This window comes from Carcharhinus amblyrhynchos, unplaced genomic scaffold (genome assembly GCF_965287045.1).
Source record: "Carcharhinus amblyrhynchos unplaced genomic scaffold, sCarAmb.v2.hapA scaffold_42, whole genome shotgun sequence".
Taxonomy (NCBI): Eukaryota; Metazoa; Chordata; class Chondrichthyes; order Carcharhiniformes; family Carcharhinidae; genus Carcharhinus; species Carcharhinus amblyrhynchos.
Window position 1 is genome coordinate 1,938,016 of NW_027649783.1, and position 23,498 is coordinate 1,961,513.

Consider the following 23,498-nt stretch of genomic DNA (forward strand, 5'->3'; position numbering starts at 1 on the left):
ACCGGACTCGAACCTAATTTGGATGAAGAATATGGAAAGGTGTTGGACTATTCACCCCTCAAACCTGTGGAACTCTGAGTCTTACCTTCACCTTGGTCCGTGAACCTCGAAATAAGCGATCAGTTCACCCTCAATCAGTCAATGCGGAGACAGAGTTTGAAATGGAATAACAAGAAAGATGGAACTCTAATCGATTTGTGCAGAGGTTTTAGACTGTGTCGCCGGCAGTCAGGATGGCCGAGCGGTCTAAGGCGCTGCGTTAAGGCCGCAGTCTCCTCTGGAGGCGTGGGTTCAAATCCCCTTCCTGATATTGATTATATTTTCCTTCGCGCGGCTCCATCCAAACGCAAGAAATCTCTCACCTGGCACCACAAGGGCAGCAGATGCAGAGAAACAACGACCATCTCTACGTTCCACTCCGAGACACACATCATCCTGACTTGGAAACATATTCCCGTTCCGATGGTTCACAATCCTGGAAATTCCTCCCGAATGGCAGTGTGTGTGTGCACAGACACCACATGAACTGCACTGGCTCCAGAATGAATTCATCGCCAATTACTCAAAGATAATTAATTTGGAGAATACAGGCTTCCCGGGTCAGTGACACACACTTCCCGGATGAATCAATTTTTTTAAAAAATCTCGCGCCACAGAAGGGGCGCGCCTGCCTTCAAAGCAGGAAACTGTGTGTATGAATCACACCCTGAACACAGCTACTTTTATACCAGATTTGAGTCTGAAAACAGTAAATGGAACCAACTCACGATAAACCTTTCATCGTTTAACGGAAGAGTTTCACTGAGTGATGTGTGTGATTCCCTCTGATGTTTTTGTTCAATATCGGGGGAAAGGGGGATTTGAAATCGGTGCAGTCATAGCCCACTGTCAGATCCAATTATTTTTCTTTCATGAATCTATCCGGGATCCCATTGCATCTGTGGAGAGAGAAACAGTCGTTCCAGTGTAAGGTCTGCATCTGAAATGTGAACTATCTCTATTTTCACAGATCCTTTCCAGTACTGGTCGCAAATCTGTTTTCACAAACACGACCAGATCTGGAACGTATTTCCAGCATTCCGCTGTACCAAAGTTAGCAATGTCAGGCTCTGTGGCTAATTTGGTTAAAGTGCCTGTGTAACGGCAGGCATATCCTTGTTTCCAATCAGTGTGCACGGACACTGTTAGTATCACTTATTTCCACAAATACGCAATATCCGGAACGACTTTCCAGCATTCGACCGTACAGAAAGTCTGTGTGGTTTAGTTGTTGAAATCGCCTTTCTGGTAAACAGGTGATGTGGGGTTTGAATCTCAGTCCAGCCTGGATTCCTTTCACGTGATCTTTGCAATTGTGCAAGTCACAATGTCCCTTCCTTGCTAGTCAATATTATCTATCCCTTCACAATTGATCATCTACAAAGATGAAACAAAAACACATTTCGAGACTCCCCACGAATATTCCGACTGTTTATTTACACGATCGAGGTATTTTCATCACCTTGCATTGAAGAAAACATTTAATTTGCAACAAACCCAACGGTGTAAGTTCTACAAACAGAGTTTTTTTTTCCCCCCTCAGGGAATTTCTAACCCTGTCAAATGACCTTAGAATCATACAATCCGGACAGTGCTGAAGGAGACCATTCTGCCCATCGAGTCTGTAGCGACTCTCCGACAGAGAATCGCACATAGACCCTATGCCCGCTAATCTACCTGTACAAACACCTTGGGGACCGAGGGGCAATCGAGCATGGCCAATCCGCCCAAACTGCTCATCTTTGTGGGAGGAAACCGGAACACCTGGTTTCCTGGGATAACTTGCCTGGGTGAATGCAAACTGAACAGCTCTACAAACATTTCCCACCATCCAGGAGAAAGCATCCCACTTCATTCTCTTCTCATGTATAAAAGTTCACTCCCTCCACTACAGACACACAATGGCAGCAGTGTGCACCATCTACAAGATGCACTGCAGCAACACAGCAAGACTCCCTTTCCAGCACCTTCCAAACCCATGGCCACTACAGCCTAGAAGGACAAGCGCAGCAGATACATCAGGATAACACCACCGCGCTGCAGGGCACTGATATTTATTGATTGATTTTTAGTTGTTTATAAGTTGTTGTTGTTGCGTGTGAGTTTTTACTCTTCTTTATCTTCCAAAAGAAGCAGAAGAATTATTGAAAAATATGTTCCTACTTCCAACGCAATCAGCGAACGCAATATCAAACGTTAAGAAAGCCACTGGCGTTTGCGTTTTCTTCTGTGGTTTCCCTGAGAACCGAGTAAACAAACACAGCGTGGAAAGATGGCAGAGCAGGAAATATCTGTGTCAAAGCTGAATCGCGTCAATGAAGCAGCAAACCGTTTGCTACTAATCTAATCCAAAACCCAACTCTGATGGGATTTGAACCCACAGCCTTTGAATGGCTAACCTGCCTGTAATTAGAAGTCCAACGCGCTATCCATTGCGCCACACAGTCACACACCCAATGCTTCCTTTACAGGGTCTTATATGGATTCTTGACAATGTAACAGCTGCTGGTAAGTTCAACAATCTTGTATTTAAAACGTCGGGAACTTCATTGATTGCAAGCCATGTTGAACATCTTATGCCTGTTAAAACAGCGTTGGAAAGGCAAACCTTTATGTCCTTTTTATTGGAAATCTGTCCAGAATGATCCTCCCTCTCCTCCTCCTCATTCTCTTGCACAACTTGGAGTCTAATCTGGCAGGCTTCATAGTCGGGAGATATATTCTACTCCCTCTGTCACAGGGCGGATCAGTTGCAGTAAAACCCCTGAACAGAACACAACACAAAGCTGGAAGCTGGAAATCTGAAACAAAACAGGAAATGCTCAGCAGGAGAGGCGACACTTTGATGAATGGAGATTTGTGTAAAACCAGCTCCTGAAGCACAGCACAGCTGCACAGTTTAAAGTTTCCTTTAAATTAAAATTAAAATTAAATATTAAAAATTAAAATAAAAAAATTAAAAATAAATTAAAATTAAAATTAAAATTAAATTAAATAGGGATTGGAATGCCCTGCCTGCTGCAGTTGTAAATACGCCTAGTTTGGGGGCGTTTAAGAGATCCGTAGATAGGTTTATGAGTGGAAAGGGATTGGTTTAGGTTAGAGGGCCATTGCTTTTTAATTGGTCGGCTGTCCTGCGCTTTAATGTTCTGTGTTCTATATATCCACAATGGATCCTCCATCCTATGATTTTGAACAATTCAAATTGAGAATGTGCATTGTTATTCTAGTCGCCACAGCCTGAAAACCACTTCAGGCATTGATGTCACCCTTGGATTTTAAATTTGTAAATCCATTCTCTATCTGTTTGAAGCGAATATTGAAACATTATCCATCACCCGCTCAGTTCTTTTTGAACGAGAAGGAGAATTGAGGATATATTTGGATAACTCTCTTTGACGAAATTTGTACAGAAGCATAAAGGCGAGAATCACACACAGCGCTTCATTAAACTCATCCGCTAAACATTGAAAGGTGACAGTTATTCATCAAGGGGTGGAAATCCATTTATTCGTTTATTCTTTGTGGAGAATAGGAAAGTTGGAACAGTATGCAATCTGGACAATATAACTGAGCAGAGTGAAACACAATGGGGACTGGGTAAGATGAGCCGACCATGAGCAGTGAACAAAGTGGAGGTGCAATGTTGTCAGGCGGAGCAGGGAGTCGTTGCAGAGTGAAGGTACACCGGAACGTGGGAGTGTTAAATGTTTAATGATCTCTGTACAAGTAGACGGTGAAATACAGACCTAAGGCTGGATATTCAATGTGTTCTGAGATGGGTGAATAGACTGTGGCATCTTGGCATGGTAAAGGTGCAATGGGGACGAGGAACACTAAAGGTATACACTTTAATTTATATCACCTCTCCTAGAGCTTCGGACCGAAATATAACACTTCACACTTTCTTACATTAATTAAATTGCATCTTTCGCATGTCTGCCCATTCCACCAGCCGGTCTGTATCTTCTTGAAGATGTTCAATATCCTTCTCACTAAAGTTTCTCGCTATTTTCAAGTTTTGTACTGCTGGTAAATTTTGAGTTTGAAACCTGTACACCCAGATATCGATCAGTAATATATGTGGAGAAAAGCACGTTTCTCTCTATATACCAACCCCAACCGGAAATAGGTAATTTTTTGTGTAATATATGCTTTAATATGTTTGTACCAATAATTAAACTATTGCATAGTGAAATTCTGACTATTCTAAACAACAATGATTCAACATGCCACTTGGTTCAAAAGGAAATACATACCGGTACTAACACACTTACTTAAAAAGCATAGCCTTGCTGATTTACCTGTATTTATATGATGAATAAACTCAGCACAACATGGGTAGGCGGGCCGAATGGAGTACTTCTGCTCTTATTCCCTATCTTCGTGTGTCTGTATCCTGGTTGTTAATTTCCCCTCAACTGGATTGCTGAAACACACGGTTCACTGGGAATACCAGAATAAAACTAAAATATGAGAGAAAAATCAAACTGTGGGATTCTCAGCTCTGTCAGACTGTCTGGTCTTCAGACAAGATGACAACTGACGGCATTCAGCCAGTTTCCTGAATCCACAGCACGCGGTTATTTATCCGGTGTATCGGATCCCAGAGACCCACAACACGGTTAAATGACCTTAAATCGAGTGATTGTGTTTTTTTCTCGTGTTCTGCACTAATATATTCTCTGCAATGACTTCTCGGGAACACGAAACTGCACCTGATTTCACTCATTCTCAGAATCTACTCTGGAGAAAAATGAAAGCAAACCCCGGGCTCGTCCGGGATTTGAACCCGGGACCTCTCGCATTTTCGTGTCGTGACCCTAAGCGAGAATCATACCCCTAGACCAACGAGCCAACTGCCAAACGCTGTGCGATGGAAGCATCTTTTCAATGTCTCCTTTAGCTTTTTAACCATCTTTTCGGAACAACATTGTAAAATCAGGAATGTTCCCGAACAATGTTCCATTTCACTGTCTGTTCTGGTGAAGATCAGAAGCAGTGATATCAGTTTTCACCACTCGCCAAGTCGACCTGTGGTTGTAACTCGCCAGTCGCGCCGGTAATCTCATTCTGACAGCCGGATTTGATTGGATTTGATTTATTTTTGTCACATGAAATAGTACACAGTGAAAGGTATGGTTTCTTGCAGACAAAGCATACCGCACATAGAGAAGGAAGGGAAAAAGTGCTGGATGTAATACCACCTCATCTTTCCACAAATAAGGGGACCAAAACTGGACACAATATTCCAGTTGTGGCTTCATCAACACAATTGAAACAGTATTTCTCTACTTTCTTACTCCAGTTTTTTTGCAATATATGCTTACATTCAAATTGCCATTTTAAAATTATACATTTTACCCGCATAGTGACTTTCTGTGATTCTGGACAGAGACAGCCAGATCCCTCTGCCCAGACAGATTTTGAAACTGCTTCCCAGAAGGATAATAATTTGCCTCTCGCATTTATCCACATTGAACTCCATCTGCCAAAAGCTATCCAATTCTCCGAGTATATCGAGATCCATCTGTAATATTTTTACATCTTTTTCCCCGCCTGCTTTCCCACAAATTGTGTATTATTCGCAAATTTTGTCCTGTTACACTCGACAAAAGAAAAACAACGTATTTCTTGACAAGATAAAAGTAAAATCCTGCCGATGCTGGAATCTGAAACAACAAATGAAAATGCTGGAAAAAATCAACAGGTCTGATCTCATCTGTGGAGAGAGACCAGCTGAGATTGTCCAGCATGTTCAGACTTCAACACACCCCGTCTTTCCTCCAAAATTAAAAAAAGAACATGCGGTTTGATATGAACGGCAAACGCACCTTTCTGTCTCCACCTGATTTGTGTTTTTTCTTCATGCATCCATCCCATTCTCTTTCCTGCTAATCCAAAAGTCGTACTGAGTTAGTTAAAGCCGCTGTTTGCTGCATTGAATGGTTCTCCGTATTGGGGAAAATAACTGATCTCGTCAGAACTGAGTTGTCGCTCCGGAAGTGTAAGTGACAAGTGTGTAATGCGTGTGGTCACTTCATGAGTCAGTTCCTCGTTTGTATAGTGATCAGTATCCCCGCCTGTCACGCGGGAGACCGGGGTTCAATTCCCCGATGGGGCGGTCATCGCAACTTTATTACTTCAAATTGTACTTGTGTTGTTCTCGAACTTTCAAAATAGAAACGAAAAACACTGTCAAGAAATGAAACTTTCAAAAATGCAAATCTTTACATTTGCACCGACACTTTTCGTGACCTGAGATCGACGTTCGTTTAATTCATCAGCATTTTGGCTCACCTGTGATCTGGCGATGTCACGTAGTCAACACGTCGAATATTTCCCTGATATTAGCACAATGTCAATAAATGCTGTGATTTCATATTTTTCAGTTCTATTTTTGGATAATCCACTGATTCCCAAATCCCTGAAAATAGAAAGGAATCCTCCAATGTTTTTCAACATTGGAAATCCCTTTGAGTCTGTGAGTTGTGAAGATTCATGCAGCGTGAGGAATGGAATATTAATGCATGATTGTCAGAGCAGGAAGGTTCAGTTCGAGCTGGACAAAATTTTGATGAGGCCACCGCTGGAGGACAGTGCGCAGTTCCGGTCAAATCACTACAGTTAAGATTTCATTCCGTTGGAGAGTGTGCAGTTTCCATTTACCAGGGACCAGATCGTTGCCTGGGATGGAGAATTTGAGCAATGAAGAGAGTCCATGTAGACATCATTCACTGTCCGATTCTCATCAACCACATTTGTCACTTCCTTGAAACACTCCGTGATGTTCGTGAGACACGGCCTCCCCTTTACAAAACCATATTGTTTCTCACTAATATGTCCACTCATTTCCAAGTGGGAAAAGATCCTATCTCGAAGAATCCTCTCCAATAATTCCCCGGCCATTGATGTAAGGCTCACCGGCCTGTAATTACCTGGATTGTTGCTGTTATCCTTCTTCAACAAAGGAACAACATAGGCGATTCTCCAATCATCTGGGACCTCCTCTGTCGCCAGTCAGAATACAAAGATTTCTCTCAAGGCTCCAACAATTTCCTCCCTTGTCTCTCTCAGTATTTGGGGTATATTCCATCGGACCTATCTTGTCGACCTTAATATTTCTCAAAGGCACCAATACCTTCTCCGTTTTGATCTCAACATGACTCAAACCACCTGCACATCCTTCCCCAGACTCATAGTCATACACGTCGTTTTCGGTCAACATGACGCAAAGTGCTCATTTAATACTTCGCCCATTTACTCTAGCTCCACGCATAGATTCTCTCCCTTGCCCTTGAGTGGGCCAACCCTCTCCCTGGCTACCCTCTTGCTCGGTATGTATGTATAAACAGCCTTGGGATTTTCCTTAATCCTGCTGGCCAGTGTATTTTTCGTGGCCACTTTTAGTCAATTGTTTCATTATATTTTTCATCTTCCTCATCAGGTTAAGGAGCGACACTCCAAAAGCTCATCTTACCAAATAAATCTGTTGGACTTTAACCTGGTGTCCTGCTGCTACTTAATGTGCCTCCCCCAGTCCAACATCAGCAACTCCGCGTCTGTCTGTGAGAGAATGGAATTAATACTGTATCTGTTATCCATGATCTGCATACAGATTTGCTCCTCTATCTCTTTCTCACCACACTTCCCTTTTTCCTTCTCTATCACTTCTGTTCACTTTGTATTGAATAGTAATTGCCTGGTGTTCTATGTGACTGATGGAGTCACTCTGTCCGTGGTACTGTTGGGGACTCAATGTGTATTTGCCAGTTAGTGGGAGCTGAGAGTGACTGCGGGGTTCATTCCCTCCCTGCGATGCTCTGCCATTTTGGGATTAATGTTGTAACTGTCCTTCTCGTTCACTATATGAGGGACTGGGTTTACTTTTACCTATCAGTCTCTGCAACTGCCTGTGGGATTCATCCTCTAATTGTCAGTCTCTGGCTGTGTAAATCAATGTGTACTCTTTAAATCTCAGAGAAGAGAGAAAATTACAGCACAGGAGCAGCCCTTCAGCCCTCTGAGCCTCCGCCGACCATGCTGCCCATGTGAACTAAAACCTCCTTTCAGTCTGTGGCACTGAGCCTGCTTTCTGCTCAATGGGCCGACTGTTGGCGAGTGGGATTAGTTGGGCAGGCCAGGGCATTTCATACATCACTGTAGATTCGATGGGCCAAAGGGCCTCTTCTACACTATCCTATTCTCTGATACATGACCTTACAACCCAAGCTTGGAAAATTATGTATTCATAGATAATGTATTTTGGGTGGGTGTCAGTATAAACTGCAGAAATTTGGTTCATGTCTTAAAACTCACAGTTTGTTTTCCCCGTTTAGAATTGTTGATATTTCAAACACTTTGTCTGAATTTGTTGTGAATGCTGAAAATGTAGCGACTTTTCGAACACTTCATCGAATCGTAGAAACCCGACAGTGCATAAAGAGGCCATTTGGCCCATCGAGTCCGCACTGACCACAATTCCACCCAAGCCCTACCCCTATACCCCTACGTATTTGTCCCTCATCCCACGACATCTCAGGACATTCAGAGACAATTTCAGCATGGACTACCGTGCCTCCCAATATCGTTCAGTTTGAGGGAAAAGGTAAACTGGCCCGTACGGGGATCGAACCCGCGACCATGGCGTTATGGGCACCACACTCTAATCAACTGACCTTACCGACCACATGCAACTGGACGTCCACGGACGGTTATCGGGGCAGCACGCTAGCATAATGGTCAGCACTGCTGCCGCACAGCTTCAGGGACCTGGCTTCAATTAGAGGAGTTTGCACATTCTCCACGTGTCTGCGTGGGTTTCCTACGGATTCTCCGGTTTCCTCCAACAGTCCAAAGATGTGTGGGTTAGGTTGATTGGCTGTGCTAAAATTTCCCCATAGTGGCCTGAGATGCGAAGGCTCGAGGGATTAGCGGGTAAAAAATGTAGGGATATGGGGGTAGGACCTGGGTAGGATTGTGGTCGGTGCAGACTGGATGGGCTGAAGGGCCTCTTTCTGCACTGTAGGGTTAAAGAAAAACACTTATCAGAAACATAGTGTGATTTCTATATGTGTGTTGCTTGATGTTGTTGTTGCTGTTCTTGTTTTTTTTCACTGTGACTGTGTTTTCACTGTCTGGCAATGAAGATAAATAAATAAATGCCTCATGATCGAATTGAATGGTGGAACAGAGTCAACGTGCCATGCGCAATGTCTGTTCTTAATTGCTGTGTTCTGGTGACTGGAAGAGACGGATCGATGGATACTGAGGGAAATAAGGGTGGAAATTGCAGTGGCAATGGAGGCAATTTCTAACCCAGCTCGTTATATGGGTGGTGCCCAATGAGTGGAGAATTGTAAGCGGTAAAGACACCTCTTCAGAAATGGCTGTAAGAATGAGTCCAATGAGTTTAATATCAGTTTAATTGTTGGGCCGAAGAGCCTGTTTCCTCTGCTGTGTTCTTCTTTGTTGTTCAATATGTAATATTCTCCAAATAATTACCCGAGGGGGAAAAAAAAACACCCACCTGTGCTGATGCACAACAATTAAGGAAAGGCCCTCAGTAATCCCATAGTTAATCAACTTGATCGAGATTTTCATGAGGGTAATGGAAAAGGCAAAGATTCAAATCCCATTCCTGGCAGTGTTTGGGGGAGGCAGTGGCAGTGGACAAGTAATCCAGAGATCCTGGGTAATACTCTGGGAAGCTGGGTTCAAAACCCAAAAGGACAGATGGTGAAATTTTAATTCAAGACAAACCCTGAATTAATTATCCATTTTTATAAAACCACATGCAGTTTACTAATGTCCTTCAGGGAACAAAATCTGCAGGAGGAGGGTATTTGAATCAGCAAGTCCAGAGGTAACAAAAACATGGATGAGGGTTTCAGGTACAGTTGAGATCAGGTATTATCAACAATGTGTGAAGTTACACAGCTGGAAACAGGTGGCCTTGGTGCAGGAACAGATGTGTGGTCAGAATCTCATTTCCAGGTGGAATGATGTGCCAAGGTTATATGAGTTTTTTTCGGCATCGACAGTGACCAGGGAGAGTGATGGAGTCATTGACTGGGAATGGAATTTGTGGTGGGACCTTTGGCCTTCCAGATGTTTAATGGGGAATTATCTGCTTATCGAGTACAAGCTGCTGGATAAGCAATCTAATAATTTAATAAGAGGGATTGGTTCTGAGAGCTGACGGTGAGCTGGAACTGGGTATTATCAGCTTACGTGTGAAAACTAACACTTCTTCAGATTATAACACCGAGAGGTGAGGTCTAGAAATAGGAGGGGGCCAAGGTTAGATCTTTCAAAGGTTCGGGAGGTAACAACACAGGAGGGAGAAGAGTGACCATTGCGGGAGATATTGTGCCACTGACCAGAAAGGTAAGAATGGAACGAGGCGAGTGCAGTCTTCCCCAGCTGGACAACCATAGAACATAGAACATTACAGGGCAATACAGGCCCTTCGGCCCTCGATGTTGTGCCGACCGGTGGAACTAATCTAATGACCCTCTAACCTAAACTATTCCAATATTATCCATATGCCTATCCAACTGACCATTTGAACGCCCTTAAAGTTGGCGAGTCCACAACTGCTGCAGGCAGGGCATTCCACGCCCTTACTACCCTCTGAGTAAAGAACCTACCTCTGACATCCGTCCTATAATTATCACCCCTCAATTTAAAGCTATGTCCCCTCGTGTTAGCCACCACCATCCGAGGAAAAAGGCTCTCACATGTCCACCCTATCTAACCCTCTGATCATCTTGTATGTCTCAATTACGTCACCTCTTAACCTTCTTCTCTCTAAGGAAAACAACCTCAAGTCCCTCAGCCTTTCCTCATAAGACCTTCCCACCATACCAGGCAAAATCGTGGTCAACCCCCTCTGCAGCCTTTCCAATGCTTCCACATCTTTCTTATAATGCGGCGACAAAAACTGTACGCAATACTCCAAGTGCGGCTGCAACAGAGTTTTGTACAGTTGTAACATGACCTCACGGCTCCGAAATTCAATCCCTCTACCAGTAAAAGCTAACACACCGTACGGCTTCTTAACAACCTTTTCAACCTGGGTGCCAAATTTCAGGGATCTATGCACACGTACAGCGAGATCTCTCTGCTCGTCGACACTACCAAGAGTCCTTCCATTCGCCCTATATTCTGTACTCCTGTTCCTCTTACCAAAGTGAATCACCTCACACTTTTCCGCATTGGTCTTCTACACTTTGCTCAATCTGTTCTTCACAACAATCCTTGAACTGATGTGATGGGAATTTCTTTCGCTGAGAGAAGCTACAATCCCAACATTGAACATCCTGTTGAATATTCAGGGTCTAAGACAAAGAGGATCGCATTTCCCCCTGAATCTGCTGTGTTTTTCTTCAATGTTCCATTCTAATGACAGTCTGAAAGGATAGCTAGTTAACAGAAGTTTATCCGCTAAATTATTCGAACGCCGATGGCTCGTTAGTCTAGTGGTATGATTCTCGCTTCGGGGATTTCGCTGTCTGAATTTGTGGAAGGTCCCGGGTTCAAATCCCGGACGAGCCCTCAGCTGTTGCCAGTTTTGTTTCCAAATGTTGGTTGTTTATTTCGAAAAAAAAACACGTTTCGTTTTCGATGGCGGGATTTACATGTCTCCAGATCAGGTTTGAAATCCAGCAACACATCGCGACAATTTTCTCAATGCTGCAAACCAAAAGTTTTCAAGAATGTTCACCCACGGAACCAGACTGTAAACTTATCCCAATGAATCAATCAGGGCTGTCCATTGCTTGTCGCGTCAGGGATTCTTGCATCGTGCATTCAGTTGTATTTTGGTCAGAAAGAAATTGCAGTCTGACAATGCTGTGGCGGGGGGGGGGGGGGGGGGGGGGGGGGGCAGGCGGGGGATGTTGGGTGCGGTGGGGGGGGGCGGGAGGCGGGCAGGAGGGGGAGGGGGGGTCACAGTTTGGTTTTGAATTGATTATATTTTCACTATGTCTCGGGCGTTTCACTGAGCAGGAAGTGAATCTTTGTGAAACTGTTCGGTATTCCACTCCAGAGGTAATTAACTCAATGAAGAGGAGGTTTGAAGAGTCTGTCCATATTTGATTAGACACGAGCACCGGGTGATATGCATCTGAGGATACTGAAAGACATGATCAGTGTAATTGCGAAGAGACTGGAAATAACTTTCCAACTTCCGAGTTATTAAGGTAACAATGTTTCTTGAACTGTTTTGAGTATTTTGAAATTGTAACCGAGAGTGTTGGCGAAGGTAATACTGTTCATGCGGTTTACATAAACATCCAAAAGCACGGACATTTTTAATAAGGCAGATGAAAGTAAACGCATCAAAATGTGAATTGATTCGTTTTGAAGGAAGAACCCAGATTCAGAACATAAACTACATGGTACAGTTCTAAAGAGGCAAATATGTACATATATCTTCCAAGTTGACAGGGATGATCCTAGAGGTTTCCAGCATGAAAAAAGGCCCTTCAGCCCAACTTGTCCTTTTTTACCCACCAAGCTAGTCCCAATTGCCCGCGTTTGGTCCATATCCCTCGGTAGTCATCTTACTCATGTAACTGTCCAAACGCTTTGAAAAAATAAAGTTATACTCACTTCTACTACTACCTCTGGCAGCTTGTTCCAGACATTCACCATCCGTAAAAAACAAAAATGTCCCTCTGCACCCTTTTGTATCTCTCCCCTCTCAGCTTAAACGTATGCCCTCCAGTTTTAGACTCCCCTACAATTTCGAGAAGATATGGACTATCTCGCTGATCAATGACCCTTATTATTTTGTAGACCTCAGGAAGGTCACCCCCAACCCCAGAGACAAAAGGCCCAGCCTATCCAGTCTCTTCTTGTAACTCAAACCATCAAGTCTTGGTAGCATTCTAGACAATCTTTTCTGCACTCTTTCTAGTTTAATAATATCCTTTCTCTAATAGGGTGACCAGAACTGTACACAGGATGGTGAGGAGAGTGATCATAATAAATCAAACAGTGCCCTGTGTGTTTTTTTAATCAATGGGGTACTGAGTACAAAAGAACAGAAGCTATGTTAAACCTGCATTTAAATTGGGTTCAGTTTCAAGTGGAAATTGGTTCCATTTTCTACAGAGCAATTTATAAGAACATTATAAAAGATTTCAGAAGGTGGCAGAAATGTTTCACCAGAATAGTTCAATTGATGAAGAATTTTATTTATTGAGAATGGTTTGACACACTGCGACTGATCTACTTGGAGCAGAGAAGGTTCTGAGGAACAAAGAACAAAGGACAACACAGCACGGAAAACAGGCCCTTCGGCCCAACGAGCCCGCGCCACCATTTTAACATTATGAGTCTCCTCTCCACCCATGACCCTTGTATTGGAGGTAATCGCTAAAAGAAGCAACAGCAGCATAAAGGAAATGCTGCCTCAGAGAGGGGTCACGGCAGGTTCACTTGAATTTGATTATTATTCCAAAAATAAAATATGCAGGTTAATACGCAATCATATAATTTTTTGTATTCATTTATGGGCGTCACTGGCTGGCCAGCATTTATTGCCCAATCATAGTTGCCCGAGTGCAGTTTAGAGTCAACCACATTGCTATTACTCTGGAGTCACACGGAGGCCAAACCGGAAAGGACGTCAAATTTCGTTCCACAAAGGGCTTGGGTGAACCAGATGGTTATGCCGGTAATTGACAATGGATGAAAGCATAAATAGGATCTTCACTCCACATATTTTGTATTGAATTCAAACCCCACCAGCTGCTGTGTTGGGATTCGAACAAGAGTCCCCAGAGACCCGGACTTTGAGGGCATCTCAGAATCAAACACATTGCTGTTGATCCGGAATAACATCCAGAACAGACAGGGTAAGAATTCCCTCCGCAAAATAAATCAGTTAATCGGCTGTTTCTTTTTTCTCCGACAATTGACTCAAGATCATTAATTCCAGGCATTTTTATTGATCCCGAATTTCAGCATCTGCTGTGTGGTGGGTGTGTGAGGATGCATGTGAGAGTGTGTGTAAGAGAGAGATTAAGTCATTTTCAGTCTGTTTGTGATTGTGAATTAATCCCTTCTATTCCCTCACAAACACAGTGATCCCCTTGCACCTCTGAACTCTAATTGAAAAAAAATACTTGTACCCCTGTGACCCTGGGAGTAGGGCGGGGGGAGGGGGGGAGGTGCAGTAATGGGTGGGTGATGATTGAAGCCAATGCCTCAGGATGCTGAGTGTGAAAAAGTCGATTTTAAACAATGCGTGTCGGAAACTGAAGAGTGAACTTGTCTGTGAGAAGATCACAGAAAAGCTGTGTCTGGCGCTGCGCACTGGAGACAAGTTTTGGGTTGTCAGTAAATGAACTCCTGTAATGAAGGAGCACAATCAGAAACAGAAAATCCTGCAAATATTCAGCAGCTCCGGAAGCAGCTGTGGAGAGATATTCCTGTCGCCAGGATGTAACTCTCCAATTGGATACTTCACATTGCTCAGATCTGACACTCTCAACACCTTCCTGTAAGGAACAGGAAGGGCGGGAATTGGGTCTTTGTTGATTTGAGCGAACAGAGCAATGCAGCAATGAGAAGCTCCTCACCCCCCGGCGGCTTGGGGAAGGATGGGTCAGAGAGACAGGACTCCAGGTTGGGTTCAAAAATGGGGGAAAGAGCACATCGAGTTTTTATTGTAATGACAATGAAGATGGAATTCAAATCGACTTGTGCGGATTCATACACTGCTGCAGGTCGTTGGGATGGTCGAGCGGTCTAAGGTGCTGCGTTTAGGTCGCAGTCTTCTCTGGAGGCGTGGGTTCAAGTCCCACTCCTGACATTGTTTTTTTTCCCCTCCCTGTTCCAGACACAATCCAAACCCGCGAAATATCTCCCCCGGAATGACAATGGTTGCAGGGGCTCAGGAACAGCGACCTCCGGCAAGTTCCATTCCGAGACACATCCCATCCTGTCTTTGAAATATATCGCCGTTTCTGCGGCTGGCTGACAATCCTGGAACTCCTTCCCGAAAAGCAGTGTATCAGTACAGACACCACATGGACTGCAGTGGCTCAAGAATGAATTCCCTGAAAAAGTTCTCGGAAATAATTAATTTTGGGCAACAAATGCTTTCCGGGCCAGCGACACGCAGGAATTCTTTCTCGGGTGCATCTGTCTGTATTCAGACTGTGTTTTGCATTATCTGCCGTTCAATAAGAATTGGGACCTTTCTGATTCTATCAGTTAAACTGTGCCTGTACAAGTTAACTTCCGGAACTAAAACATCGTTTCAAAATTCATCCTGTATCTGACAATCTTTGGAAATGCAACTGACTTTCTATATCCCCTCATTTGAAATCTCCGATTAATTTCTTCATTCATTCCTGAGATGTGGGTGTCGCTGGCTGAGCCCGCAATTATTGTCCATCCTAAATTGCCCTTGAACTGAGCGGATGACAGGTCACGTCAGGGGGCAGCTTAGAGTCACCAAAGTTGCTGTGTGTCGGGGGCCACATTTAGATCCAGACCAGGGAAAAAATCACTCCTTAAAGGACATTAGTGAACCAGCTGTGTTATTTTAAGACACTCGATTCATGGTCATTAGACTTTTAATTCCAGATTTTTTGTTTTATTGATGAGACGTTTCACCATTTACCATGGTGGTGGCTGTGTGTGTGTGTGTGTGTGTGTGTGTGTGTGTGTGTGTGTGTGTGTGTGTGTGTGTGTGTGTGTGTGTGTGTGTGTGTGTGTGTGTGTGTGTGTGTGTGTGTGTGTGAGAGAGAGAGAGAGAGAGAGAGAGAGAGAGAGAAAAAGAGACAGATAGAGGGAGAAAGAGATTCTCACATTATCAGTCTCTTTGTGAGTGTGGATTAACCTTTTATATGCCCTCACAAACATAGTAATCCCTTTGCCTTTGTCAATTCCTAAGTAGTACTTGTACCTCTGAGACCCTGGTGGATGGTTGAAGGGTGGGGTGAGGTTTGAAGGCGATGCCGCAGGGTGCTGAGTGTGAGACCAGCCGATTTTAAAGCATATGTGTCGGAAAGTGAAGAGTGAACTTGTCCGTTTGAAGATCACAGAAAAGCTGTGTCTGGAGCTGGGCCCGAGAGACAAGTTTTGTGTTGTCAGTAAATGAACACCTGTAATGAAGACAGAAAATCAGAAAGAGGAAATGCTGGAAATATTCAGCAGCTCCGAAAGCAGCTGTGGAGAGATATTCCTGTGGCCAGGATGTAACTCTCCAATTGGATACTTCACATTGCTCAGATCTGACACTCTCAACACCTTCCTGTAAGGAACAGGTAGGGCGGAAATTGGGTCTTTGTTGATTTGAGCAAACAGAGCAATGCAGCAATGAGAAGCTCCTCACCCCCCGGCGGCTTGGGGAAGGATGGGACTCAGATACAGGCCTCTGGCTGGGGTTCAAAAATGGGGAAAAAACGTATCGAGTTTGAAATGTAAATGTTACAAAAATGGAATTCAATTCGATTCGTACACAGATTTTGCAGTTTGGGTCAAGTAGTCAGGATCACTGATCTGCCTGAGGTGCTCTGTTTCGGTCACAGTCTTCTCGTGAGCCCTCGGTTCAAACCCCAATTCTGATGCTGATTTTTTTTTCTCCTTCGCGAGGAACCATCCAAACCCAAGAAATCTCTCAGCACAAGGGCAGCAGATGCAGAGGAACAATGACCACCTGTAAGTTCCACTCCGAGACACACATCATCCTGACTTGGAAACATATCACCGTTCCCATGGCTGGCTCACAATCCCGGAACTCCCTCCCTAACTGCAGCCTATGTGTACATACATCACATGGACTGCAGTGTCTCCAGAATGAATTCATCGCCAATTACTCAAAGAAAATTAATTTGGACAATAAATGCTTCCCGGGCCAGTGACACACATATCCCGTATGAATAAAGTATTTTCCTTTTTAAATCACTTCGTGCGACAGAAGGAACACAGCTGCCTTCAGAGCAGAAAACTGTGTGTGTGAATCACATCTCTATTTTTACACCAAATGTGTGTCTGAAAACAGTAAGTGGACCCAGCTCACGTTAAACCGTTCAATATTTAGTCGGATAGTTCACAGGTACGTTCCAATTCTGGCAGTATCTCCTTTTTCACAAATGCCACCAGATCTGGAACATATTTCCAGCATTCCGCTGAGGCCATACACAGCAGTGACAGGCTCTGTGGCTTAGTTGGTTAAAGCGCCTGCCTAGTAAGCAGGAGATCCTGGGTTCATAATCCCAGCGGAGCCTTGGTTCTTTTCCAATGATGTCTGCGATTGTGCCAGTCACGTAATCCGTTTTTGCCTTTCCCTTCACAGTGGATGATCTCCAAAGATGGAAACATTTCGAGACTCCCCACAAATGTCTCGACTATTTGTTGAGAAAACCCAGGTATTTTCATCATCTTGCAGTTAAAAAAAAATCATCTGTAATAAACCCAATGCTGTAAGTTCATCAAACACAGATTTCCATTATTTTCTCAGGGAATTCCGAACACAGTCAAATGGCTTAAATCGTTCCATGTGTCCAAGCAGTCTCTCAAAAAAAAAACAAAACAAAGAACAAAATCAGCCCGGGAAACAGGCCTTTCGGCCCAACGAGCCCGCGCCGCCATCTCAACACCACCAGTCCCCCTCTCTACCCATGACCCCTATCTAATGATTTATGGCCATCCAGATCCCACTGCCATCTGTGCGAAATACCGCCCTCTAATATCTGTGTTGTACCGCTCCCCCCTCACCTTAATTCCATGGCCCCTGGTCCTACGTGTCTCTATTATAGGAAATAGCTTACCTCTGTTTACTCTATCTATACCCTTCATAATCTTATATACCTCTATTAGATCCCCCCTCAGTCGGCGTCTTTCAAGGGAAAAGAGCCCCAATTTCTTCAATCTTTCCTCATACCCCAGTCCTTCCATACCAGGCAACATCCTGGTAAACCTCCTTTGCGCTCTCTCCAGAGTCTCCACGTCCTTCCGGTAGTAAGGCGACCAGAACTGTACGCAGTACTCCAAATGCGGCCGAACCAACTCTCGTGCTGCTATTGTGTGTTTTTCTCTGTCTATTGTAATCTCGGTGTGAGGCAGTGATACCTCCTCACACTGATGTTCCGATTAAACGATACAGGAGTGAAAATCTGCCTGACTACATTCATTGGGAGCAGGCAGGTCCTTTGCCGTAGCAGACTGGTGCAGCAGAAGCGTGCTGGGCCCATAACCCAGAAATCGATGGATCGAAAGCGTTCTCTACTACTCCTGTTCACAGTGATGATGAAACAACTAAACGGTAACTATGAAGCAGTTGTGACTTTTACCTGGACTACACAAACTGTTATTTGGCTTCCCTTTTCCCCCAAAAACTGTTCTCGGACCCTTGCTGTTTGTCATTTTCATAAATGACCTGGATGAGGAAGTGGAGGGATGGGTTAGTAAGTTCGCCGACGATACGAAGGCTGGTGGTGTTGTGGACAGTCTGGAGGGATGTCAGAAGTTGCAGCGAGACATAGATAGGATGCAAGACTGGGCGGAGAAGTGGCAGATGGACTTCAACGCGGATAAATATGTAGTGGTCCATTTTGGCAGGACCAATGGGATGCAGGAGTACAATATCAATAGTAAATAATAAATAATAAATACAATAGTACAATGTTGCCTGGTATGCAGGGGAGGTCCTATGAGGAGAGACTGAGGGATTTGGGGTTGTTTTCACTGGAAAGAAGGCGGCTAAGAGGGGATCTTATAGAAACATATAAGATGATTAGAGGTTTAGATAGGGTGGATGGTGATAGCCTGTTTCCTCGGATGGAGAAATCTAGCACGAGGGGGCATGGCTTTAAATTAAGGGGGGGTAGTTATAGGACGGATGTCAGGGGCAGGTTCTTTACCCAGAGGGTGGTGAGGGACTGGAATGCCCTGCCTGCTGCAGTTGTAAATGCGCCTAGTTTGGGGGCGTTTAAGAGATTGGTGGATAGGTTTATGGACGAAAAAGGAGTGGTTTAGATTAGTGGGTCAATGTTTTTTTTAAAAAATAAGACTGGTCGGCGCAACATTGTGGGCCGAAGGGCCTGTTCCGCGCTGTAATGTTCTATGTTCTATGTTCTATGTTCTATAAGATGATTAGAGGTTTAGATAGGGTGGATAGTAATAGCCTTTTTCCTCTGATGGAGAAATCTAGCACGAGGGGGCATGGCTTTAAATTAAGGGGTGGTAGTTATAGGACGGATGTCAGGGGTAGGTTCTTTACCCAGAGGGTGGTGAGGGATTGGAATGCCCTGCCTGCTGCAGTTGTAAATGCGCCTAGTTTGGGGGCGTTTAAGAGATCCGTGGATAGGTTTATGGATGAGAAGGGATTGGTTTAGGTTAGTGGGTCATTGTTTTGTAACTGGTCGGCGCAACATCGTGGGCCGAAGGGCCTGTTCTGCGCTGTAATGTTCTATGTTCTATGTTCTATGTTCTATCAAGGGTAGGAGTCTTAGCTGAGTTGAAGAGCAGAAGGATCTTGTGGTCCGGGTCCATAGGACTCTTAAATCGGCCTGGCAGGTGGAGGATGTGGTTAAGAAGGTGTATGGTGCACTGGCCTTCATCAATCGAGGAATTGAGTTTAGGAGTCTGGAGATAATGCTGCAACTTGACAGACCCCACTTGGAGTACTGGGCGCAGTTCTGGTCCCCACATTACAGGAAGGATGTGGAGGCTTTGGAGAGGGTGCAGAGGAGGTTTACCAGGATGTTGCCTGGTATGGAGGGGAGGTCCTATGAGGAGAGGCTGAGGGATTTGGGGTTGTTTTCGCTGGAAAGAAGGCGGCTAAGAGGGGATCTTATTGAAACATATAAGATGATTAGAGGTTTAGATAGGGTGGATAGTAATAGCCTTTTTCCTCTGATGGAGAAATCTAGCAGGAGGGGGCATGGCTTTAAATTAAGGGGTGGTAGTTATAGGACGGATGTCAGGGGTAGGTTCTTTACCCAGAGGGTGGTGAGGGATTGGAATGCCCTGCCTGCTGCAGTTGTAAATGCGCCTAGTTTGGGGGCGTTTAAGAGATCCGTGGATAGGTTTATGGACGAGAAGGGATTGGTTTAGGTTAGTGGGTCATTGTTTTGTAACTGCTCGGCACAACATCGTGGGCCGAAGGGCCTGTTCTGCGCTGTATTGTTCTATGTTCTATGTTCTATGTTCGTGGTTAAGCAATGTCTCAGTTTTAATATTCTTATCCGTGTTTCCAAATCCCTCCATGTCCTCAGCTCTTCCTGCCTTTCGTCATCTCCAGCCGAACAATCCTCTGAGATATCTGAACGCCACTGATTCTGCCCTCGTGATAAGAAGTCTCACGACACCAGGTTAAAGTCCAACAGATATATTTGTTAGCAAAACCACTAGCTTTCGGAGCGCTGCTCCTTTATCGCCTTACCTGATGTTTTTTTCTGAGAACTGAGACTGCAGCTTCTGTTTCTCCAAGAGAATCTCTCTGGATAAAGCCGGAATTTACAGGGATTTCTGTCACTGAGGCAATGTCTGGCGGTCTGTGTCTCACTGCTCCAACTCACTCTATCCCTCCATCCCCTCTCATCAACTCTATATGAAGGCGGGATCTTGTTGTTTAGTGACTGAGTGCACACAATCTGTATCTACATCTGATCAAATAGAATTCAGCTTGTGAACAATATCACCATTTGAACCAGCTCTGGGTTAACCTAGGCACAGCTCTGATTGGCTGCAGCCCCCTGAATCTGGGGAACAGACACTGTGAGCATCGCCGGCCTCAGAGGCTTTCACAGTTACTGAGCTGGGAAACTCCAACTCATCCCCGAGAATCCACAGCACAGAGCGAGAGGAGAGGAAAACCTGTCCTGGGAGCTGTCAATCTGAGACACAGTTTGACCTGTCAATGTGCAGATGTGAAGCTGCTCCTTCCATTCCCAATCTGCTATAACCAGGAGTTCCTAACGCCCAATAATGACCAGCTTGCAGCAATGTGTTTGAATGAACACGATGTCATATCATCCAAGCAGCATTTTGAAATGATCATTCAGTGTATTCTGATGAAATGTATTTCTTATGTTCTGTGCGTCATTCCATAAGAATCTTCCTCTGAAATGAGACCTTGTTTTTGTCTTGCGCTCCTGATGCTGTTGTTTTTCAATCTGCTCACATTCTGATTTCCCTCATGGAACCAGAGAAAGGGAACAGCACAGAATCATTCGGCTTATCTTGTCCATGCCAGCCCGAGGGCACCCAGGTGTCCTCTTCAAGCTCACCTTCCTGCACTCGGCCTGGAGCCATGGAGCTAAAAGCATGATGGTGATCCACATACTTAGCACCAGAAAAAGGTCCGGCTCTGGGGCTGCTGAAAGCAAACGCTTTCAGTGTTAATCGCTGCGAGCAGGACTCGAACCTGCGCGGGAAATCCCATTGGATTTCTAATCCAACGCCTTAACCACTCGGCCATCGCAGCACCGCCGTTCACCACCCCCTCATATAATCACCTCAGTAGCGTTCACACTAACTTCATCAGGCACCGTTATTGTACAGAGCTCAGTGTGTGAGCTGAAATTTGTTCCTCTACTTTTGTATCTTTGTCTCTGACGGAGAAGTCATTTACTAGGTCAAAGACATGTTTTTATATCTCAGTAATTTTTCATGAGAAACGAATTAGTTCCGAATAAAAAAAAAAGAAAAACCTCAATTGTATTTCATTATACTATTGTTCTTGACTGAGAATTCATTGATTAGTTTTCAGGCCTCTTTTTAATTTAAGCAAATTTTCCACTGACAACAATTTCAAACTCGATTTTCCATTAGACACAGATGGATCATGAAAATATTTATGTGAATGTTCTTTAAGCAGGCCCCCTCCCCTCCCCTCCCCCCTCCCCTCCCCCTCCCCTCGCCAGTTCTCAGCCAGACACTGACTGGTTACAAGTTTATTTTACTTTTTACAGAAAATAAATCCCTGGCCCATGATCTGCTTTTCTCCTGTTCTCAGGCACATTCACTTTCAACAAGGGCGCAATAACTGGCTTGAAGAGTCAGAGTCAGACTGCAGTCACCTCGTTTCTCTCTCCATCCCTTTATCTCAGAGTCACCTTACACCATATCCTGCAGCCTGATTTGGCCAAGTTGAGCGAATGGCTCAATGATTGGCAGATGCAGTATATTTTGAATAAATGTGAAGTGGTCCAATTTGTTAGCAAACACGAGAAGACAGATAATGTTCTGTTTGGTCATAAATTAGGAGAAGAGAATGTGCAACCAGAACAGAGTGTCCTCATGCACCAATCACTGAAGGGAAACATGCCGCTGTAGCAGGCAGTAAAAAATGCAAATGGCATGGTGGCCTTCATAGCGAGAGGCTTCGAGTACAGGAGCGGGGATGTCTTGATGCAATTATGCAGGGTCTTGGTGAGGCCACAGCTGCAGTTTTGTCTTCTTATCTGAGGAAGGATGTTCTTTGGACTGTGGGAGAAAACCCATGCAAACATTGGGAGAACATGCAAACTCCACACAGGCAGTGACCCAAGCCCCGAATCGAATCCAGGTGCCAGGAGCTGTGAAGCAGCAATGCTAACCACTGTGTTACCGTGCCGAGTCAATCTTATCCAACTGTGTTTGGTGTCTGTGAGATCTCCGAGTCTCTCTCGTGTAAAATAAAACGATTTTCCAATCACAAAGTTCCCACTAATCCCCCTGCTGAGCCCCAAAGTTAGATTTCAAGGCACTGTTTCATTAAATTCAAGATTTGAGTTGGAAGTTAGAGAACATGTCAGCTACCCCGTGTCTGCACATCTTACCTCCAATCCTCACTTTATGTCACTGAATCCGCTACTCGTAATTAATGCAAGATAAAATATAGAAATGAAGCATATCTTCTCTGATTTGATATATTAAAGAGCGCGATAAAGTGGTACAGTAATTCGCACTGCTGCCCATGTTTGATTCGGGCCTTGGGTGACTGCATGGAGTTTGCACGTCCTCCTTGTGTCTGCGTGGGTTTCCTCTGGGTGCTCCAGTTTCCTCCCTCACTCCAAAGACTGGCTAGGTGCATTGGCCATGATAAATTGACCCTTAGTGTCCCAGGATGTGGAGGTTCGGGGGATTAGCCATGGTAAAATTGCGCGAAATATGTTCTTTCAGAGAATCTGTTCAGACTCCTTGGGCTGACTGGTTTCCTTCTGCAATGCAGGGATTCTCTGCATACACAGTGTCTCCATTTCTGAAACCAAGAATCCCGTCCGTTTTCCTAACAACACTTTTAAAATTTCCTCCCACCTTCAAATATCTCTCTGAACCTCAGCTCCCTCTGAGCCTGCACACTGTTTAGAACTGGACCATTCTGTTTCTATTGCCTCTCCCCATCTTTGCTGTCAGAATGCAGCACTGTTCCTGAGTGTGGGATTAATAATGTGTCTCTGCTACAATATCAGTGAGAGCTAAGGCTGCAGCTTCTGTTTCTCCAGGAG

The 23,498-nt window shown here is 44.5% G+C and overlaps 6 non-coding genes across 6 annotated transcripts; 3 read left to right on the forward strand and 3 right to left on the reverse strand.

The window, feature by feature from the left end:
• The first annotated feature begins 227 nt into the window (after window positions 1-227).
• Window positions 228-310, forward strand: trnal-aag (transfer RNA leucine (anticodon AAG)). Its single transcript has one exon. It is a non-coding gene; the product is annotated as a tRNA-Leu (tRNA).
• Window positions 311-2,395: 2,085 nt separating this feature from the next.
• Window positions 2,396-2,486, reverse strand: trnar-ucu (transfer RNA arginine (anticodon UCU)). The gene is given in 2 exon segments: window positions 2,396-2,431; window positions 2,450-2,486. It is a non-coding gene; the product is annotated as a tRNA-Arg (tRNA).
• Window positions 2,487-4,810: 2,324 nt separating this feature from the next.
• On the reverse strand, window positions 4,811-4,896 carry trnap-agg (transfer RNA proline (anticodon AGG)). Its single transcript is given in 2 exon segments — window positions 4,811-4,846; window positions 4,861-4,896. It is a non-coding gene; the product is annotated as a tRNA-Pro (tRNA).
• Window positions 4,897-14,783: 9,887 nt separating this feature from the next.
• Window positions 14,784-14,866, forward strand: trnal-uag (transfer RNA leucine (anticodon UAG)). The gene has a single exon. It is a non-coding gene; the product is annotated as a tRNA-Leu (tRNA).
• Window positions 14,867-17,216: 2,350 nt separating this feature from the next.
• trnat-agu (transfer RNA threonine (anticodon AGU)) lies at window positions 17,217-17,291 on the forward strand. Its single transcript has one exon. It is a non-coding gene; the product is annotated as a tRNA-Thr (tRNA).
• Window positions 17,292-21,412: 4,121 nt separating this feature from the next.
• Window positions 21,413-21,493, reverse strand: trnas-aga (transfer RNA serine (anticodon AGA)). Its single transcript has one exon. It is a non-coding gene; the product is annotated as a tRNA-Ser (tRNA).
• Between the last annotated feature and the right edge of the window lie 2,005 nt (window positions 21,494-23,498).